This window comes from Amphiura filiformis, chromosome 1 (assembly GCF_039555335.1).
Source record: "Amphiura filiformis chromosome 1, Afil_fr2py, whole genome shotgun sequence".
Taxonomy (NCBI): domain Eukaryota; kingdom Metazoa; phylum Echinodermata; class Ophiuroidea; order Amphilepidida; family Amphiuridae; genus Amphiura; species Amphiura filiformis.
In genome coordinates, this window is record NC_092628.1 from 95,535,938 (window position 1) to 95,554,181 (window position 18,244).

The following is an 18,244-nucleotide window of genomic DNA, read 5'->3' on the forward strand; positions in this document are numbered from 1 at the left end:
ATCTGACTGATACAGGTGGAAATGATGTAAGTAATCAGGAAGACATTATTAAAGTGCAAGTTGATTATTACAAAGAATTGTACAAAAAAGGGGTCAAACGACAAAACTTATGTTTGATAATTTCGTTGAAAATATGAACTCTGAACAGTTATCTGAGGAAGATAAAGAGTCATGTGAGAGTTTACTTACTAATGATGAATGTGAAAAGGCTCTTAAAACAATGGCCAATTGTAAGAGCCCCGGGATTGATGGATTAACTTCAGAATTTTTTAAATGTCACTGGAGAGTGGTAGGACAATTGATTGTAAATTCGTTTAATGAAGCACATGAAGCTGGCGAACTCGCAGCATCGCATAAAAGAGGTATTATTATATTAATTCACAAAGGGAAGGGACTTAATAGAAACAAATTGGATAATTGGAGACCGATAACATTACTGAATATAGATTACAAGATTGCAGCAAAAGTGCTCGCCTCAAGAATAAATCAAGTTTTACCCAACGTAATTAACACAGACCAAAATGGCTTTTTAAGAAAACGTGGTGCAGCTTTAAACATACGCCTTGTTGAAGATGTTTTGAGATATACAGAAAAGGAAAATGTAAAAGGGGCTATGATTTGCATTGATTTTCGAAAAGCATTCGATACGATAAACAGAGATTTGATTTGATTTGCACTTGAGAAATTAAATTTTAGAAAAAAAAAAAAAAAATGGATAACCACTATGTTTAAGAACACTGTAAGTTGTATATTACACAATGGTCATTTGTCAAATTTCTTCTTTCAAGAAGAAGGTTTAAGACAAGGTTGTAATTTATCTCCTTTATTATTTCTTATAGCGTCAGAAATTATGTCTAGTAAGATAAGACAAACAAATGATATACGGGGTATTGAATTACCCCTTAAAGACTATGGGGAAGGTGAAGTTAAAATAACTCAATTTGCCGACGACACTACAATCTTTGTGAGGGATGAAAAGTCAATACATAGAGTTATAGAAATCCTTGACCGTTTTACAGAAATTTCAGGTCTACATCTTAATAAAACCAAAAGTGACGCAGTTTGGATTGGCGCAAGCAAAAGTTTGAAAAAGAAGGTCGGTGACATCAATTGGAAATTCGAACCAAATAACAGTGTCAAAAGTAGTAGTTAACCCATCAATTAATATTGAAGAGTTGTCTGCAAATTGGGAACCGAAAATGGTCTCAATAGAAAAGTCCATAAGAGCTTGGACAATGAGAAACCTATCAATGGTTGGTAAAATACTCATAGTAAAAATTTGATGGCATCAAAATTTTCATATATAGGTTCAATAATAGACTTACCACAATGTTTTGTAAATAAAGTAAATAGTATGTTTTTTAAGTTTGTATGGGGAGGTTCGGAAAAGGTTAAAAGAACAACACTAGTAAACGAGTACGACAACGGTGGCGTAAAAATGTTCAATTTTAAAATATTTCTGGACTCATTGAAGTTGTTATGGATAAAAAAGTTGGCATCGTCAGAAATCAGCACGTGGAAAAATATTCCTTTATATATTATTAATAAAACCCAGTTAGGCGTACATATTTTTAAGTGCAACTGTAATTTTGAAAATATCAATGCAGTTGTAAGATATATAATAAATGAGATGCCCATGTTTTACCGAAATCTAATCAAGGTATGGTTGTCAACAAAAAGTACTCAAGACAAAAACCAAGTGCAAAACTGGGGAGATGAAGTTATTTGGAACAATATTTGTATAATTAGCAGAGGTAAGACTTTTTATTACAAGGAATGGGCTAAAAGAGGTATAATATGTATTTCAGACTTGTATGATCAAAACGGTGTCTTTCATTCACTAGACGAAATCAAAAGTAGGTTTCCACAGCCAGCCAGTGTTTGTATACAATATTTAGCTCTAAAACAAGCAATTTTAAAGACATGCAAAAATAAACAGCAGAATGCTATTAACAAGGACATATACTTTTATGATGGAAAAACTTTTGTTGCATTAATGAATTGCACCACACAATTATATAGGAAAGCTATGTTATCAAAGATTTCGACTAAACCAATATGTCAAACCTTTTGGGAAAATAAATTCAAAAATATGAAATTCAATTGGAGCAAAATTTGGAAAAATATTCTGGCAACAAAAGAACCTAGGCTAATGACATTGAATTGGAAAATAACCAGTAATATTTATGCAACAAAAGTCTTTCTTAACAAAATAGGAAAAGAACAAAGTAATGTATGTGAAATTTGTAACGAAGTAGATTATATTGAACACTTTTTTTTTGTTTTACAAAAAAAATAAAAAGATATGGAGCGAAGTGGACAAAATAATTTTGCAACACTACAATGTTAAAATTAAAACCACACAAGCAGATGTTATCTTTGGTTACTACCATGCAGGAAAATGTAATACTACAATCAATAAAATAATAAGTGTTAGTAAACTGTCAATTAGTAAATATCGTTACGGAAATATCCCGATTTGATCAGTCTATTACATTCTGAATTAAGAATCAGAAAGCTTATGTAGTAAAAATTGTAGAAATTAGCAGAAATTAGTTAAGGGAGAACAAATGAGTTATGTAAATATATAATGTGATGAAATCAACGAAGCAAATAAAATAAAAGATAAAAAAAAAATGTGAGAAGAGTGTGAACTTTGTGAAGATGAATGTAAATCAGAAAGAGACATTGTGAGAAGAGTGTGAACTTTGTGAGGATGAATGTAAATCAGAAAGAGACAATGTGAAAAGAGTGTAAATTTTGTGAGGATGAATGTAAATCAGAAAGAGACAACGTGAGAAGAGTGTGAACTTTGTGAGGATGAATGTAAATCAGAAAGAGACAATGTGAGAAGAGTGTGAACTTTGTGAGGATGAATGTAAATCAGAAAGAGACAATGTGAGAAGAATGTAAACTTTGTGAGGATGAATGTAAATCAGAAAGAGACAATGTGAGAAGAGTGTGAACTTTGTGAAGATGAATGTAAATCAGAAAGAGACATTGTGAGAAGAGTGTAAACTTTGTGAGGATGAATGTAAAGAGGGAAACGAACTAAAATAATGAGAAGGAATTATAAATTCTTAAGATTTTGTTCTTGTGGTTTAATATTGTCTTGTTTACCTGAGGTCTTGGATTCCTGTTCCGGGCAATTTACTTTTCTCAATTTCTTCTTCAATATTATGTTACAATGCCCACAGATTATGATACTTGACAAATTTGGTATCACACTAATGCTTTCTCTCGATTCCAGAAAAATACAGTACTATTTTTTGTTTGATTAAAAATATATATTATCTTGTTAATATTTTGGCAAATGAAACATATATGACCAATTTGAGGGAAAATTAGCTGAAAACATGCCAGTTTGCATGTTTTCTCACAATTCCAGTCACAAAATTCAAATAGTTGGCAATCAAAATCAAAATTTTAATAATTCTAATATTTATTTGAACTTTAACATGCTTTAATGAAAGTAAAAATGTTTCAACCAATTTTACCATCTTTCTTTGTAATAAATCTCATGTGAAAGGAACTCAACACATTATGCACTTTGTCCTTCATTTATGGCATTCAAATATATATATCGAGGGCTCAGTAAAACACTGTCTCGTCTTCAGTTTGGCGAAAATGGGCTTCTGGTATCAGAACGCAATTTTCTCAAGATGGCCAAAATGGAGATGAGTATTGCACTGATTATGTTATTTTTATCATTGATAGGAGAGTGATTATCAAATAATATTATTGAACATCTCAAAATTAATTTTATCCACACTTCCTAGATCACATAAATATATACAATACTGTTTATAGCTTAAATTTACGAGGGGCATATTTTTTTACAATCGTGCACTAAAACAAGTTGGGTAATGATTAGGTGTGAGAGATATCTTCAATACGAAAGGTCAATATTTTCAAATGATGGACGGCTTTTCCTCCCAGCTACATACACTTTAAGCACATATCATTAAATTTATTAACTTCACTTCGAGGACTGTTAAATATCAAAAATATAAATTTGTAATAATTTGCCATAAAATATGTATTATCCAATCCCTTAAAATAGGGTGTCTAAAGGTTTTGACCACTCATCCTCCAAGTCTCGTATCTACCGCTGTCTAATAAAATCCCCACTGGTAGGGGTGTATTGACATATGTACATGTAAAGTGTGACGTAAAATTATAATGTTAATACTGGACAGCCTTTAACAGTCTCTTATTATACAGAACCCACGGTAAAATGAGGACCAACCAAAGTAATCTACATTTTGGTGGTAACCATATGTGTTTTAAACTTAAACACATGATCCATAGACTCTGGTGCTCTTCGGTGCTATTAACATATAATATTTAGCACAATAATTAGCAATATGTTTTGAAAGAAAAACACTCCTTTGCGTGCTGTCCATAGGCTTCAACATAAAAAAGGCTAAGTTTTGAGACATTTTCTCAAAATAGTAAGAGCTATCTCAAGATCCGTTGAACCAATATTCTCATTGTTTGGGTTTATTTAATGTATTTATACTGATTTCAAATATGATCATCAAAATAAAAATTTCAGACAATTTGAAACTTTCTTCGAGCCCCGTCCGTTGATAATTATGCATCAGAGAATAATGTTTTTGCCATCCATTCATCTTTCAGTTTACCCAAAGCATCGTCAAATTCAATGGTACTTTGATACCATATGAATGTAAGAATAGACACAGTGCTCAATATGGCAACAGCACAGAAGAGCAATGCAAACAAGCGACTAACAACTAGTGCTACAAGGTACCAGTCTTTGGCAAACACGCTTTTATCATCTTTGTTATGTGTAGTAAAACCTTGATCATGGTCAGTGTTTTTGAAATCCGAGTTAATGGCAACTGCCGGCTTCAATATGTGTTGAATCACATCGTCATCAACTTTGTTTCGTTTTCTTGTTGTCGTCCTTTCAGGTTCTGAGTTTGGTGTTTTGTTAGCTTCCCTTACCATTTGTACATAGCTGTGCAAGAACAAAATATGTGGTAGTTTTTCAAATGCAAGCCATTTTATCCATTTGGGAACTGGTTCCTGAGATCGACTGTTTATATTGATGACAGCAACTGTTGCAAACACAGATAAGCTGACCATGATGATCATGATTTGGAAATAATAATCTGAAAATAAAGAAGTCACTAATGTATATAAGCGTAAGGTGTATTCTTAGAACATCTGGCATGTTTGGTTATTAATTTCATTGATAGCTATAGCTATTGTTCTGGCTTTTTGCTTTGAATAATAACATTGTTGTACATTTTCGACATGAAATGTCACAGATTCGATGACAAAAGAATGACAATATATTAAAAAAGTTCATGTGACTGTTTTAAAGAAATCAATGATGTCACATACATTTGAAAGGAGTGATGGTAATTGGAACTTTAACTGTAACTTAAATAGCCCATCGTGGTTTTATGCAACCATAGCCCATCGTCGTTTTTTGGCAACTGTAATTACAATAAACTGAAATCAATAAACAAAATAAGAAGCTTAAGACGTCATCGGGTGAAACTATTCAGAACCCGGTTATTATTTCAAATCAAGGTCATGCGATTCTGGACTTTAAAAAAGGTTTTGTTTCCTTTTTTAACAAAAGTAAGAAGCCTTTTAGTTAAAAATAAAACATGTTTCTCATAAAATATGCAAACGCTTTTAAGATGATTGCAGTTTTGGACAAGATGCATTCCTTTTATCAACCCGAACTCACCGATTACTGGTGCATTTTCCCCGGCAGGCGGTATCACTTCAGAAATAAGTTTTTGGAAGAACGATAATGCCAGCAAGTTTGTTATTGAAAACTGTAACTTTGAGCCATTATCAGGCGGTAAAAAGAATACTGTGACGGCAAGAAGTGAGAGTAAAATGACAGGAATAACGATATAATTGATGTAGAATGAAGCCTGACGATGAAAGACAAGCCGATATTCCAAGTTATAGTAATTGAATTCGCAACAGCTGTACGTTGATGTTACTTCTTTGACAGAAACTTCAACTAAATCCCAGATTCCATTCTCCAAATAGCTGAAAGTAAAATTACCTACATGTTATAAATTCATCTCGCCATTTAAATATAAGGTTATAGTGAATTAGTCAAGATAATCGCACGCGACTATACCATTGTATACGAGTTCGTTAATGGTCTGGACCCCGAACAGAAACCTACAGCAAGGATTGTTAACATGGTTCCTTTTGAACAATTCCAGTGAAAATGATGACGTATCACCACTACACTAGTGTTTTCATCAGACTGGCAACTCATCACATCTGACTGTTTCCTTTTATAGGCAACAGTAAACCGTTGAGGGCGTAATGGGTTGGTCAAAAATGTTGTTGAGTGAATAGGTCCCTCATCCTTATTTAGAGTGTCTTTTCCTTTTCGGCGTATCCAGATGGCTTGTTTGGTCAGCTTCCCTGTCAATAACTTTTGAGTCCTCCCAGTTGATAGAATGATTAGAAGAGGCTATATGGTCGGTGATAGCGACTTGAGAATGTCTGTGATTATGATTTTCATCTTGACCAACTCATCACGCCCTCAACGGTTTCGGTTGCCTATAAAAGGAAGCAGTATTTATATTAAATTTGTAGATCGCAAACCAAGTTGCACAAGCCGGTGCATAGGTTTGCGTTGTTACAATAAAAACTTCAGTGAATATAGTGTCACCCCTGCCCATATAGTCGCGCGTGTCTTATATATTTTTCTCCATCATACTCTCCTGCATTAATTATTTCGGTTCGAAACTGTTTGACTTCAGTTCAAATACGGATACTAAGAATGTGATCTACATACCTTCTTTGGGTTCCATCAACAGATTTATCGGAATATATACGTAATTCCCGACCATTGTAGGTCCAAGATAGAAATTTCATGTAGCAAATTTGTGCATCGAAAGGGAACCATTTGACCCGAACAGGACAATTGCCTTTATAGATTGCTTGGACGTACCAGTAGACCATGCCATCGTTGTGAACTTCCACAAAAGAGTCGGGGTTGTACCGCTGAAACTCAGGGCTGAAAAACCAAAAACATTCGTATTAGATATTAATCTTCTAGCAACGAAATTAGGGTATAATATATTTGTGATTACTGACTAACCTTGCAATCATAACTAGTGATATAAAATGAGATATGAAACTATATCATCGCATTCATGTTCATAGTAGTAGTCTGGTATACACAAACACTGTGAAAGCCATTAATCAGTTAATTTTAGAAAAACACACAACTTTCCCTGCGCGTCCCATTTGCGTTCTCAAAAACAAAACACAAAATCTTTTAGACTCATCATGATGTAATACAGTAAGAGGAGTTACAGCAGGGATAACATACACTTGTTTGTACCGTGATATTGTAGTCGCTTTTGAAGTCTCCGGCAATCACAACATTATGCCTTATATGTTAGAAAAATAATTATCAAGCACGAATCACGTTTTAATTCAAACTATCTCATATAATAAAAACAACTGTATCTCACCACGCGATATTCAAATGTCCGAAACAGGCAATGACGTCCCAGTAACACAATGAAGGCTGGCGACAATTGAGCACAAATAACCATGACGTCATTGCTCTAGACAATTTCGGCGCGGGAATTTTGAATATCGCGTGTTAAGGGTCGGCTGTTTTTATGGTCAATACGAGTTTGTTTAAAATAAAACCATGTGATTCATGTTTTTCTAACATATAAGGCATAATGTTGTGTTCCTTTAATCATAAGCGGCGGAAACTAATAGAATAATTTAAATAAAGCAATAATTGGGCATAATTTTGTTTTGTTTTCTTTTGTCTTTTTCTTTTGCCTGGGTTACTCATTCAGTGGATGTTTTAAGATATCCCTTGTTTTTCCATGAGGCCCAGGGGTCACATTAAAATATACATAATTAAAAAATATGCATACAAAATATGATATAAGCCAAAATAATCCAACATAAGGTTCATGTTAATTCCTGAAACTATTGATAAGATTGTCGGTTCAAAATGATAATAAACCTAATCCAAATGAACAGTACATCGCATCAAAACGAAAAGTTACAGGATCAAAAATAAATGAGTAGGGATTTAATTTAGAAAATGAATACTACGAAATTAGAGTGTATGGATGGACAAAATTGCATGGTATGATCAGCATTTGATTGTGATGAGATTATTCCTAAGATGTTCTACATTACCCTTGTTCGAGAGTAATATCTGGTTTCCAAATGGAATCATGGGGTAGATAGATGACATCGGTACCATCATAATCGGACGCATTCCAGGTCAAAAATTCGTCTCTCCAAACCTAGAGCGTCAATTAACGTTTATTTGAAAAGAAAGTAAATGAAACCAAAAGAAAAAAGCAGCAACAATTATTTTCATCCTAACAACAAAGCTCAACAAAATATAATATTCAATGTACATGTTTGTAACAATAATAATGGCGTAGAAGAGAATAAACCAAATTACCGAATGTGCGATTAGTGAATGATATAATGGTGTTTTTAATTGTCATGAAATATGACATTGAAACACAAATTGAACGAACTGTTTTGTGTGCGTTCTGCATGCCACCGCATCGGACAACTAGATCGATACCTCATATATTTTTTACATTTTAATGCAAGTTGAAATAATGTACCTGTATTACTGCGTTGTCTAACTTTATAGCTCTTTATTTGGCTGTTGATATTAAATTGATATATGAAAATGGAGGTGGAATATGGCACTTACTGTTTTCAGGTAAGAAAAAAGTGTGTACTGTTGGTTCCTTGTATCCTGCAATCATGACAATGGCAAAAAAAAGCATAAAATAATAGTTCCCCTTCTTGTTCGATAGAGTTCATTATTATTCATGTAAAACAATTTATGCCTCATATTCAATAACATCAATTTTGGAGCAATAAGTCTACCAATTCATTAGTAGTGTCCCTTGAAACATTGCCTGTAAAAGCGAATCACTGACAAAATTAGCCACGGGATATGAAATTGTCTGTTAGCATGGTTAGACTATGTACATGATGTATGAATCGCTATTTTGCGCCGTGAATTCAATGATTGTCATAATACTGTCATCCATAATTACTTTAATACGCTCGTACATCACAGCGACCGATGTAAATATAAAAGCTCATAAATAGAACTCGCATTGAAATTCAAATAATAATTCTAAAAAAATGTAATGATTACTAAGTTGTTTTCCCTATTATGGTGGCTGTGTAAAGAAATCTATGTAATAACCCACAAAATATCAGAAAGACAACAATGCCAAACATTTCCAATATTTTTATACTTTTTTTTTATAAACGTAACCCCCGGGACGTAACCAGAGTCAGTTAACAAGTGAAGACCTGTGCGCAAAAAGACCGTAAGTCCACTAGGCCCCTAAACATGTATACACTAAAGTTACGTATACTTTCGTAGGGTTTTATAATGTTTAATACATGTTCCAGGGTTTTGGCCCCTGAACATGTATAAAACATTACCAAACTATACGAAACTATACGCAACTTAAGTGTATACATGTTGAGGGGCCAAGTGGACTTACAGTCTTCTTGCGCTCAGGTCTTCAAGTGTAGCACAACCCACAGAAATTTACTTCGCGTGTTCGAATTTCAAGCGGGTCTAGAAAAGGGATGGTAAAAAGTGCTTAAGTTCTCTTTCACGTGTCGTCATGCAATTTTCAGTGAATTTCTTGAAAACATGTCTCAACCTATTGAAGAGATTCATCAGGAATACAGTTATCAGATATCAAAGTTTTCATAGTAAAAATTCGGGTCGCCGGTTCGGTACTCGAAAAAAAAAGAGCACAGAGTCGAATCGGAAAAAATTATGGCCCAAAATTACACCAGGGCAACTCGGAAGGATTCGCAGTCAATTGAAATGAAATCCTCAATTGCAGAACATGCCAGTAAAGAAAACCATCTTATTAACTGGGACAATCCAAAATTCTAGCTACGGACGACACGAGAAACACCAGATGGATAAGGGAATCTATCTGGATCCGGAGGAAATCACGACCAAGCATGAAAGAGAGCCTAATGAACGGCGACGAGGGGGCCTTCCAACTGAGTCACGTGACTCACGTCTATGACCAATTGATCCTGAGGGCGTCATCATCTTCCGATGACGTCATACCATCCAACAAGGGATCTATTGGCATATACCATTGAGAAAGGCAACAGATAGGATTGCCGAAACTGTATGGAAAACGTGAGTTTTTTCTTGGAATTTTTACTATGAAAACTTTGATATATGTCTCAACCTACATCCGAATTCTGGAGGAGTATATGGTCGAATCCAACGAAAAGTGTACACGGCATGTTCAGGGCCATAACTTAAAAGTATTAATCAATTGGCTTTCGGTTTTGTATTGTGTTTATTCGCCTTGATCATACGCTTCGCGCCATATATAATAAGACCCCTTCTGTGAAAAACTTAGACACAGAGCCCCCAAAACATGCTATTTTTACCCATTTTTTCAAAATATTTCTTAAAGTATTTTTAAAAACATATATATCAGTTATGAAAAGAAGTCATTGGATTGAATCTAAATTGATTTCCTGAAAGGTGTGTATTCAAAGATTGCCTGTTCAATTTTTCACATATTTGTACATAATTATGAATTTTTTGTGATAATGTTTTTAGTGGTATTTTTTTACATTACCTACGAATACAATTTTTCATAGCACTAGATATATCTTTAAAAAATGGAAATCACTAATAAATGCGCAATTGATACAAGCTTTGATATGTCCAATACTGAAATGCATTGCATTCGGACATCTTTATTATTGTGTTTAGCTGCCAGAAATTTTAAATGGCACAAAGGTAGGTTTGGTAAAAAATATGCATTACCTCCGAATACATGTTAAAAGCTGTGCCATTTCCACAAAGTGAGAGAATAGTAAACAATAGTTAAGCAATAGGTGCAGGGTAATACACTCTTTATTTCTACCAAGTTTCAATAGCCTGCGTTTAAATATTTCTGAGATGTCAACAATAAAAGCAAGTATTCGTAGGTAAATTTCGGTAACCGAATGTTACCTACGAATACAATTTGACATCATGACAGTATTGTGAAACACCGCCATTCATGCCAATGCCCATATTGGTACATAACAAAGGCCTGTATGTTTGCTATCAAATCATATGTCAATGAAAGTTGCGAATTCACATACATGCCCACCATGCAAAACTGAATACGGCTTAATTGGTGAAAAATATGTACTGAAATAGACGACGGTCTGCTCATTTGAAAGAAAAATCAGATTCAAAGAAGATTAGAAGGGGATAAATACTTGGATTTGTCAACTGTCATGTGTGCTCCATTTTAAATGTTTACCGACCTTCTGGTTTCTGAGTAATTTGTGTCCAAATTGATTTATTCGAAGGTAACTTTTGACGTTTTCGCTAAGGTTACCTACGAATACCATGGAAAAAACGACTGTTCTCATTGTCTCATGATCTAGACAACACATTGATGGACCCTGGTATAAAGCTAATTGTAGTTGCCCTCAAACGAAAGGCCACAAGACGTAACTGACTCCAAGATGGACTTCACAAGTCTGCAATAACGGTTTTAAGCGATTTGTGTGCAATATAAGCAAATTAAAGTCACTTTAGTGCCTTCGTTTCTTACTTCAATCCTCTTTCAACCGCTGTGAACCGACATTATTAATACATGATAGGGTCTAAAGTATCAATAAACGCACATAAAGAAAATAAAACATTTAAAGTGCTTTATAAAATGAAGTTTTGATTGCGATATCCACCAAAAGTCTAATTCTTACCTACAAATACTGAAATGTTACTTACGAATACAGCATAATACATGACATGTGCGATGAAGTGTCCCAACCAATGGAAATTAATTGTCAAAAACTTTAAGCGGTACCCCAGGACACTATTATTACCCATATACGGATTCATTCAACAATTATTTATTATGTAAAATTGCTGATTAACTACTTGTATATCAAAATGAAGTGGTCAAAATCTTGCTAAAAGCATCAACATTTTTTGATCTAAGGTAATAGCATTTATTCATTTGGACGTACCATCTGAAAGAGATCTAAAAACTACCATTGTATTAATACATTACCATAATAGCAAAATTTAAACCTCTAAACGCAATATAGATATTGTTAAATCGCTCATGTTACCTACGAATACCCGGGTTTCTTCACCTTTTCATTGTATAAAGCGTTAGGTGTATGCGTATAATTCCTTATATTCTTGAAAACATATATCCTACTCGTTCTAATACAATGTGTAAATTGATTCATACTCATTTGATATATAAAATACAGAAACTGACCTTAACTTCATTTTCCAAAAATAATCTAGCATAAATTGACTAAGATCACCTTGATCGCGTTATAAAAATAAAAACAAATATTTTCTGGTTGAGCTAGCATTTTCCTCACACCCTGTGGTCTACTTTACACAAAAAAAGCGTTAAAAGGAATATTCCATTTGTTTTAGGTTGATTAGTATTGCGATAGTGAAAGCATCCTAGTGGTATTCGTAGGTAACATTGGGTTTTGATATCACATTTACTATCACACGTCCTGGATTTATTTTTCAAGATTAGCAATGGCACTTTTGGTTCCTATAAGGCCAATATGTCATCAATCAATGGGCAAAAGGAAAAAATTGTGGAGACATTTTTATTTCGGACTTTTTTTTTTGGCCCGTGAACACTTTTGGTTGGATTCGACCATATAATTAAAGAGAAAATGACATTTGAGCGTGGTTTTCACCACTGTTCTATGCCTATGGTCTAGATATTCTATAGCGATGGTAAAAGGTGCTTCTCTTTCGCTCACAAATACGTGTCGTCATGCAATTTTCTGTGAATTTCTTGAAAACATGTCTCAACTTAAAGACCCGTTCAGTGATCCCAGCGCAAGTGTAAAAAAATTAAAATTGTTTATAAATTGCTTAAAAGTGAAGGATAAGTCATTCAAATTGTCATTTGGTATTTTTGAAATGAGAAATATGGCAAAAAATGGATGAGCAAATAACTGAATGGGCCTTTAAATCTGAAATCTGGAGGAGTATGATTAAGGAGAAAGTGACATTTGAGAGTTGTTTTCACTACTGGTCTATGCCTATGGTCTATATATTCCATAGCGGTGGTAAAAAGTGCTTCTCTTTTGCTCACAAATTACGTGTCGTCGTGCAATATTCTGTGAATTTCTTGAAAACATGTCTCAACCTAAATCTGAAATCTGGAGGAGTATAAATCTGAAATCTGGAGGAGTATAATTAAAAAGAAAATGACTTTTGAGCGTTGTTTTCATCGCTGCTTCTATGCCCGAATTAAACAGGTTTGTGTACCAAACATATTCACATGCATCTTGCTCGTTGTGTGACGGATGAAGATCGAATTGTAATGGACCAGAGTTTCCATACCGATAGTAAAACGTGCTTCTGTTGCGTTGAAGTTATGTATATAGCTTCAAATTTCAAGATGGCAACCCAAGAATCGATGGTCAAGTGGTCTAGTGCATTGGAACACATGTACTATACTGGTATTAGTTCGATATACACAAAACTTTTCGACATCATTCGCAAAAGGTTATAAAAGGTTGTCAGAAAACGTTTAAATGTCGGGTTATATAAAGAGTACATTAATGGTATAAAACGTTTTCATAACATTAAATAACATTTTTGTTGGTAATTTACTGCACAGGAAACACAAATGTTTTACAGAAAACATTTAAATGTCGGGTTATATAAAGGGAAGAAAACGTTTTAATAACATTCCAAAAACATTTTTGACAACTTGGTACAAATCATTCTAAACTGAATGTTATTTTGGGGTTGAAAAAATATTTTTTGCAAAAAATGTTTGCCCAAAATAGTTACATTAACCATGATAACGTTTTTAAAATGTTTTCACGACCTTTATATAACCCGACATTTAAATGTTATTAAAGCGTTTTGTAAAAAAACATTTTAAGAACATTTTGCTGTGTTTGCTGGGTACAAATATTTTAACATAACGTTATTTAAGTGTTGACAAAATATTTGGCCAAAAATGTTTTCAAAAATAGTTTACAATGACATTTCGAAAACATTCTAAAAATATTGTTGTAGTGTGTTTTCATACAAAACATTTTAAAACGATTTCATGACCTTTATATAACCCGACATTTTAATGTTATTAAAACGTTTTTACCTAAACCAAAACCCAAAATATAACTTATTTAAAACGTTTTATAAACGTTTTTGTGTTTGCTGGGTAGTCAATACTCGATATCCTGTTAAACCTTGCTGCCGGTTTGTTGGCCTTTAAGTACTTTATTTGTACTTTCATATAGCCTATTGCAAGAAATGTTATGGGCGACTTCAACATTGACCTCTTAAAGGTTGACAGTCATGCATGACTATCTTGAACTCATATATTCATACTCATTGATACCTTCGATCTACAAACCAACCAGAATCACAGAGTCTTCACTCAGCAACAATTATTGATAATATATTGACTAATAATGAAGACATTATAAAATCCTCAATTGTAGTTACTGATTTAACTGACCATTTTCCAACAACGTTGTCAACTAACCTGGAGTATACTAACACTTCTGATAAAGCACAGAAAGTCATATATAAGAGAAATCATTTTGATGGTAATATCACTAAATTAAAACAGAAGCTTTCGGAAGTCCAATGGAATGAAATTTTAAATGGAAAAAAAAATGCAAATGATGATTATAATAATTGTTTTGTAACTTTTGACAAGCTATACAATGAATGTATTCCACTGGAAAAACGCAGAAGTAACCGAAAAAAGGAACCAATATCTCCATGGATCACAAAAGGTTTACTGGCGAGTATAAACAAGAAAAATAAATTATATAAATGTTATCTCAACTCCCCTAGCAAAGAACGACTTCAAAAGTTCAAAACCTATAAAAATAAACTTAACATGCTTATACGTAAATCAAAACGGAAATATTTTTTCTCAAAATTTGAACACGCCAAAACTGATATGAGGCAGACATGGAAAACAATCAATAATGTTTTAGGTAAAGACCATAAGCAATCCTCACAAAGTAAATATAAGGATGAGTGTGGAAATTCCATTACAAATCCTCAAGATATTTCAAATGCATTTAATGATTTTTTTTTTATTTGTTAACATAGGGCCTAAACTTGCATCAAATATACATAGTACAGCTAAAAATTATTATGATTATCTTGGTGACATTAAGTCTAATAGTATGTATTTTAAACCTGAAAGATATATCACGAAGATAATTGATAAGTTCAACCCAAAGAAGGGTGCTGGTAATGACAACATCTCAAACTTTATTATGAAAAGAGTAGTAAATGAAATAGTGAAACCTCTCACGATGATTTTCAATCTATCTATTTCAACTGGGGTTGTTCTAGACAAGTTAAAAATAGCAAAGGTTGAACCAATTTATAAAAAGGATGATGCCGAGCAATTGTCAAACTACCGACCAATTTCACTACTACCATGTTTCTCTAAAATTTTAGAAAGACTTGTGTTTAACAGAATGTGTTCATTATATTGATGCCCATGAAATCCTTAATGACAAACAGTTTGGGTTTCGTCCCAAGCACTCAACCTATATGGCTATTTTACAACTTGTAGATAAGATCAACAATGCCGTTGAGACAAACGAAACTACAATAGGTATCTTTCTTGACTTATCAACAGCATTTGATACCATTGATCATAATATACTTTTGCATAAATTGGAACATTACGGATTTCGTGGAATTGCATTAGAATGGTTTGAAAGCTATTTATGTAATAGGAAACAACATGTTTCATATAACTCATGCGAGTCTAAACATAAAGATATTATCTGCGGTGTTCCCCAAGGGTCCATATTAGGCCCTCTACTCTTTATACTTTATGTAAATGATATAACCAACACTTCAAATGTTCTAGATTTTATCCTGTTCGCTGATGATACAACTATTCTGTACTTGCATCCCAACATTAAATATCAAATCAATCTTATAAACGAAGAACTAAAAGAAGTTAACAATTGGTTCAAAGCTAACAAATAATAAGTTAATGCTAGCAAAACGAACTATATGATTCTTGGAACACCGCATATGGTATCAAATTTGGATAAATCTGATATAAATGTAACTTAAGACAATACCTGTTTGGAGAGAGTTAAACATACCAAATTTCTAGGTGTGTTAATTGACGAATGCCTTACATGGAAACATCACATTGATTGTGCGTCCAAAACAATTGCTAGAAATGTTGGTGTAATAAATAAACTTAAACACTTTGTCCCTAACCGTATATTATTCACTCTTTACTGTACCCTTATCTTGCCGTATTTAAACTATGGTATACTTATCTGGGGAAATACTTGTAAATCCTATTTAGACAAACTTGTCAAGCTCCAAAAGTGGGCAATAAGGACAATTTCTAATAGTCACTACAACAGAAGTCATACTGCACCCATTTTTGCCAAATACAATGCTCTAACCGTCATTGACACGTATACTTTAGCTCTTGATCAGAGCCCTCGCAGTACCTTAGAAGATCCAGAGATCCCCAAGTAAAATAAACCCAAGCAAGTGACTAGTATTAGTAAAGAAAATGTATATAGGCCAATCCATTCTGTAAAAATTAATACCACTCCCATGCATCACCCAGCAGTACATGTATTTGTACAGAGCTTGCCGAAGGCAAGCTTCACTATAAACAAGTCACCAACAAGTAAAAGTAGGACCACTTACAGATCACTGTCTACCTGAGATATTGGTCTACCCAACACACCAACCGCGAAAGTCCAGTGACCGACGCGCCAGCCGGTCTTTACTATAGTGTCAGAGGGCATATGGCATGGTTTTTTCATTTTTTCTTTCAATTGGATGGAAAATAGGTTGGCTTTGGAGCAAAGCTAGTATACTTTTGAATTGGGTGTTTATATGTATAGATACTCCATGAATGAACTACCTTCCTCATTTAAATATTACTTTAAGAAAGGGTCTGATATCCACAACTATTCGACAAGACACTGTAACAACTACAATCTAACTAAAAATAAGAAAACATTTTCGGATCATTCTGTTCGTACTAGCGGTCCCTATCTTTGGAATACACTAGAAAATGAATTTAAGCAATCTGAATCAGTTAAACATTTCCGTAATCAATTTAAGCAAAAGCTTACTTCAACTTAAGTTTGATATTTTTTCTTCTCTTTTGAGCACTTAAAACAAATTTAACCTATGGTTTATAAATTTCTATGAGCCCCGTCCTTGTCTTGTTCCGTAGTTGTACTATTTGGCTTTGTTTTTGTTTTTTAAATATTTTTTTGTTTGTTTTTGTTTCAAACCCTATAGGGGAAGGCATTTTACAGGCCTATTTGGCCTTCCAGCCTTCTCCTCCATAACATGTCTTGTTAATTGTTGTAATTAAGTTATTTTTCTGATTTTGATGTATTTTGATAATTTAATATTGTCTGATTTTGAAGTATGTAATTATGTATTAATTTCATATGGAAATAAATGATGAATGAATGAATGATTTACATGATGTTTACGTAATTTGAGATTCAATCAAAGTGCAATGTGGCCACTTTTTAACTTCAACACCGATTATTTCCATGTTCATTTTCTCGGTAATTCGATAACTTTAATATAGCATCAGTACAGGTAAGCAATTAAGCTGATCATGAAAAGCAAGAAAATAGTTTTCTCATTTATTTGGGAGGGACTATTTCCGATTTTATGCATCATGTTGTGCAGGTTGCCGTGTGTAACTGAATTGTAATATATTTATATATATATATATATATATATATATATTAAAATACGTTTTGTATACTTGTAGAGGTGTGGGGGAAAAAGCTAGTGAGGATGTATTATGTGTGTTAGGATTTTTAATTATATACATAGTATTGTACTGTCAATCGAAAAAGAGAAAATCTGTCTCATCCATAAACCAAATTAAAAGTCACGTCTGGTTGCACAATAATTCAAGACTCTGGAGTCAAAATCAAGGTCATTCGAACTGGTATTAAACTAATTTAAACACTCTAATTACATTTAGTTACTTAAACGTACCATTTCAATCAGGTTAACAAAGATAGGTCTGAAAGTGACATTTGTTGTAGTCGAAGTTTTTATCACGGGTCGAATATGAATGGTTGAATAATCTTTCATCAGGAAATCTCGCAATTCTCGATGTGAAGAACCGTAACAACCTAGGGAAAGCCACAAGAACACATTAGTAGAAAT

At 33.4% G+C, this 18,244-nt stretch overlaps 1 long non-coding RNA gene across 1 annotated transcript; it reads right to left on the reverse strand.

Moving 5' to 3' along the window:
* Positions 1-6,819: 6,819 nt before the first annotated feature.
* On the reverse strand, positions 6,820-18,092 carry LOC140167631 (uncharacterized). Its single transcript, XR_011861065.1, has 4 exons — positions 18,071-18,092; positions 8,726-8,770; positions 8,188-8,297; positions 6,820-7,030 (listed from the first exon to the last, which is right to left on the reverse strand). It is a non-coding gene; the product is annotated as an uncharacterized lncRNA (long non-coding RNA).
* Positions 18,093-18,244: the final 152 nt, after the last annotated feature.